General features: G+C 39.1%; 1 pseudogene; it reads right to left on the bottom strand.

Moving 5' to 3' along the window:
* Window positions 1–2,652: 2,652 nt before the first annotated feature.
* Window positions 2,653–2,712, bottom strand: LOC124735547 (annotated as a pseudogene).
* Between the last annotated feature and the right edge of the window lie 2,767 nt (window positions 2,713–5,479).

Below are 5,479 nucleotides of genomic sequence, written 5' to 3'. Positions count from 1 at the left end.
TTGGTACATTTAGACCAAATTCAAAAAGGATAAGAAGAAAAGAGAGACTTCTGAAGTTTTTCGAAACAGTGTCACTTCCATTTATAGTTCATGAATGCAAAACCTGTATAAGAATGTAAAAACAAAGACACTCAACGAAACGGTTTGCGGAAATGAGAGTTCTGACATGAAGCAGGTTGCATGAAGGAAATTCGAAAGCAAAATATAGATGTACGAGCGGATTTATGTTTCTAATTTTTTAAAAAAAAAGAAAGAAAATATACATGAGGAATACAAGAGGATCTAGAAAGAGAACATCAATGGGTTGGACAATTGCAAACAATAAAAAAAATTATAAAAATAAACCAAATAGACGAAAAAACTTAAGGAGACCTAAAACACGATAGATGGACTTTACCAATCCCTATACGCAGACCTGGCAGTCAGATCCTAATATGACCAAGAGATTAAAATGACGATGGTGATGTTCTGAAAAAAACTGTGTGATTCGAACGGAAATTTTCCTTCTAAATTTCGGTAAACCAAGCATTTATTTAATTTTGACGTTAGTATGCTATTTATTTTTTGTTTCACACCGTGATCCGCGTTTCATGTAACCCAGTTAAATCAGTACCATGACAATCGTTTCTTGGTATCACCTGCTTCCTCATATTTAGCTCTTTTTTACTTCAAGTAATTGATGTCCTGTAGTAGCCTTACGTCTGTTAATGAGCGAACGAATTCAAGCTTGCTAGGTCTCTGCAGATGGCAGTCTCGTCGATGATGATAGCCGTACACCGAAGTATATGTTTGATTTCAATGTTTTTATTGTTACATTTCTCTATGGTTAAACGTAGAAAGTTTTAATGAGTGTTGCTCTCCTGTTCCACAGTAAATGTAGATATTTTATTAATTTCGCGATAGTAGTTGTCCAAAAAGCTAAAATCTTCCACAACCCTCGTCAAGTGCACTGAGCGCTATTTCAGTGGTAACCTCACCACCGAGCTACATGAACACAACAACACATCAAAAAAAGAATGCGTTCTGTGCCCTAATTCACCCGCCGCAGCTTCTACGATTTTAAACTGCAGTCAATTCCACATCGCCCTCCGCTCAAAAAGGATATATCTCGAAGTTAACTGCTGCAGTCTGTAAAAGTGCTGCGCAGAACTTCAAATGAAAAGTTGCTTCGTTCTTTTGATCTGACTCATTCCTGAATGTTCCCAGTCTGAATTTCCTGCAATTACACTAATTGCTGTCATTGTCATTAGTATTCAATTTACTGTGGAATAAATTTCTATGGCTATTTGAAGTTAAACGATACGTTCCGAAACTTTCAGTACATCGTCGAAATCCATGGAAACCGAGGAAATTGCCGACGACTTAATTATTCTTCTTCATCGTTAATATGCAGAAATTTTCTTCTGTGGAGGCTGACGTGCAACTCAACTGATCATTCTCGTATTGTGCTGCTAGCGAGTTTCCACCATGACTCCAATTGCTGTGCTAGAAAATGTCCGCACCTGAACTGGAGAAGCAGCGAAAGAGAAGCATCGAAGATCTCTTCCTGTTTAACTTTGTAAACTAGAAAAGTCCCATTTTGCGAGTTTTGGTCTGTGTAATGGATACTCGGAAACTTTCCAGCCACACTTTTCCAATAATTACTTATGCAGTTCGTGAAATGTGGATAGATGTTCCCAAACAGCAGACATTTTCCTGATAACAACATTCTCACACTTGTTTCAAATAGCCAACCAGATAATATGCCATATTTCAAAGACATGAGTGCATGTATTAATATCTCTTCTCACCAATTTATCTTTGATTTATTTTTTGGTATGATTTTCATTTATGACGACGCAGTTGCGCACAATGCTCCGTTTGAATAAGTTACGTCCAGAGATTTTAACCAGGCTGTGATTGCTATCCCTGCAAGGCGCCTACGTTCGTCTGCCATGCGAAATTGTGAATCTGAAAAAAATAGAAACTCGACATCTTGTAGTAAGTAAATTTCTGTAGCTGCGCTATTAAAAAATAAAAACATCTGACTTATAAGTACTGTTATTCAAAAGAGTTAATTAAGGTTAATCAACTTTAAAACATGTAAGAGGTTTCAACTCCACTTTCCAGAGGCAGGCAGCATCACTTCCCGATCGCAAGAAGTAACAACTAAGTTTTTTAGACTTTAATGTCAATGGACAGCTTTGGGGATAAGCGGCAGTTATGACATGTGTCCAAGCACCAGTCTTCAGATATACTGTCTGGAAACATAGGCAGAATGTAATTATTGAAGTGACTCATATGTTTTATTATCGTAGCAACAACAAGAAAATTTCTTTTTCGTGTAATCAAAAATAGAATTCTAAAATTGAGAATGAGAAGAATCTGTGGAAAGACAGAGAGATATCGAACTTGATGAAGATGAGCTCCCGTACTCCGAGGAGCGTAGGGGACGATGCGGGAGACCCGCACCGCCGTACTAGGCAAGGTCCTAGCGGAGGTGGTTTGCCATTGCCTTCCTCCGACCGTAATGAGGATGATCGATGATGATGAAGACGACACAACAACACCCAGTCATCTCGAGGCAGGGAAAATCCCTGACCCCGCCGGGAATCGAACCCCGGACCCCATGCGCTGGAAGCGAGAACGCTACGGCAAGACCACGAGCTGCGGAAAAATGTGGAACGCTTCACGATTTTTCGTGTCATCCTTGCGCAGGGGCCATGCTAACTTACCAGATCAAAAATGAGACGAAAATTGGACCAAATAGCGTTAGCGAAAAAGCACGCAAGCTGACAACTTTAATTTGAAGTGGTTTCTGTATCCGTAAATTTGCTGAGTATTTAGTGCTTAACACTTGAGATTGTTTCAATCTCGAGTAGTAGCTCTTTCGTAATGACCATTAAATTAAATATAGTGTAGAGCATTGTTGTATATGGAAGCAAAGCTTCAAAAGTTGCTTTTAGTGAATGCAACTGTGTAATTTTTTGTTGTTTTTTCGGGAGCAAATATTTATATACGTTCAGTGTTAACAGTTTCACTGTATACCAACAACAATTTTTTTGTACAAGAAGTTGACTTTGTCACTATGATAAATGAGCTACGCGTCAAAATTTCTGAACTTTCTATGAATGTAGGACTGATCAGCGTTATAACTCAGGACATCAATCAAATTAATCCAGTCTCTGAGGAAGTTGGTCAAGCAATTTTGGAAGAAATAGGAAGTAAATTAAAAAAATGGTTCAAATGGCTCTGAGCACTATGGGACTCAACTGCTGAGGTCACTAGTCCCCTAGAACTTAGAACTAGTTAAACCTAACTAACCTAAGGACATCACAAACACCCATGCCCGAGGCAGGATTCGAACCTGCGACCGTAGCGGTCTCGCGGTTCCAGACTGCAGCGCCTTTAAGCGCACGGCCACTTCGGCCGGCGGGAAGTAAATTAGACAGACTCTATACGGAGGTCAGCAATAAGTTTAAAAAATGGAGCACCATTAAAAATCAGCAGTTACATAAAATCGCTGGTGAGAAGTTCACCTACGTGGATAGAAATCTAAGGACAGAAATGGGATAAGCCAATAGAACAAATTTTTAAACACTGTTGTGAACGAGAGGCATGTAGATGAAATATTGCCGATAGAGATCGAAGACTTCGAAACTAATTCTGACCCTGAAGAAAAAGAAGAAGACTTCAGAAAAGAGTGGGAGGCGGCGGTGCAATCTACAAGCATGTAGGAAATGGATGTTAAGTGCAGAAACGCCAGCATTTCACCTGTCACTTCCTTCTCACTGTGTGAAATTCCTTTGGTTCCTGTCTGACGAATGTCAACTTCGGCAACTGTTGTTAAGGATACAATGCAATGTTTATTTTGTTTATCGTTGCCATTGCTCTGCTCTGTATCAACACCACGAGCACTGTAGCACCACTGTGCGTTACCTGTCGACTAAGCAGTTCAACGACGCTCCATAGCCTCAGGCTGTGCTCACCATTGGATACCTTCAGACCCGCACCCTGTTGCCATTAGCAGCCAGTATTGTAGTTGAGTGGTAGACAATACTTGGGGCGTCGAATGCCGTAAACAACATTGGCGTTTTACGACTTCGCACTCTTGGGTTTTCTTGTAATTAAGATGATCAAAAGTTGCATTGTATGTTAACGTTAGAAAGTACCTAAAATAAATAACAATATAAGAGCTTTATTAAATACTAATACAAACGTGTTTACTTAAATCATATTCTATGCATAATACACATAAGTAGCAATATTAAGTATGAGCTTTTTAAAACGAAATAGTTTAAAAAGTAGCTACTCTTATGCACAGTTAACAAACGGAAGTATCAGTGTTTCAAGTGAAATAGTTTATAAAGTTTATACATGTATTCTCAGGTAGCTTGATACACTCATATGCAAGCAAAGGAAATATCACAAACTTTCTACACACATTTTAAATATTTTCGTGGAGCATTGTGAATATTGAGTTTATCACATACTTGTAGGCCACCATTTTTTTTCAGTGTGAAGGGAAAATAATGACAGTTCTTTTTCTCTTCCCTAGCTTGGAACTTCTTTTCTTTTGTTGGATCCCCATCTCTGTGCCATTCAACGAAACTATCTGAAATGGTTTTTTAGTCGTTATCCGGTCAGTCTGGAATTTGTAACATTATATGCATATGTCCTCTGATTACGCTGAGTTTTATTGTCATTCTGTGTAGTGCCTTAGTACCACTGTTGGGCGCCCTGGAACTCCCAAGTCAAATAGTTCATCTCACCGTGATAAGCTGTGTCCATTTCGGTGTTATGATTTACCCCTTCCTGGACAGAGTCAAAACCACCTTGTTCATTCTCGGACGTGCTGAGAATATCATACATATTTATTTCAGGATCCCTGTCATCGTCTGAATCTGATATGTAATGTTCTTCCGGAACATAGAGATGTCTCAATTATAGTTCTAATCACTCCTGTCGAAGTGCACCATTCTTTTGATGACAGAACGAAGGCTTATACGACCCTATTACACTGTTAGTGGCAAAACTTTCGTGGTATAAGGTCGTTGTTCACGAAACTCTTCTGTATCCCTCCATTAGTAACCATCAACAAATAATGACATATTTGAAAACTAGGGAGTATAGTACAAAAAACTTACTCATTTAAAGCAATATCCGTCTATTTGGCGGAGAAAAAAATCTTAACTTTGCAGTAATAGCCACTTATCAGACAATGTGGCTCACGTGTGTGCGGGAGTAAAATAATGCTGTCGCGAAAATGAAACAATAATGTCCACGTAATACCAAGTTCAGCTCACAAATTAAGCATAGAAAAAATCAGATTAGTTTGACTGTGCAGGTGTGCCAACTATACATTCAGAAGTGTTGTGCTCCCCTATGAGACGGACGTTAGGGACTGAACGTAAGTACGGTTACAATGAATGTAAATTCGAGAGTTAGCGCTTTGCACCACACAGTCGCAGTCGAGGAAGTTCGGAGTGCCCTTTCAAAA

This window comes from Schistocerca piceifrons, unplaced genomic scaffold, assembly GCF_021461385.2.
Source record: "Schistocerca piceifrons isolate TAMUIC-IGC-003096 unplaced genomic scaffold, iqSchPice1.1 HiC_scaffold_1682, whole genome shotgun sequence".
Taxonomy (NCBI): Eukaryota; Metazoa; Arthropoda; class Insecta; order Orthoptera; family Acrididae; genus Schistocerca; species Schistocerca piceifrons.
The sequence above is the reverse complement of the archived record's forward strand: the minus strand, read 5'-3'. Positions and strand labels throughout refer to the sequence as shown.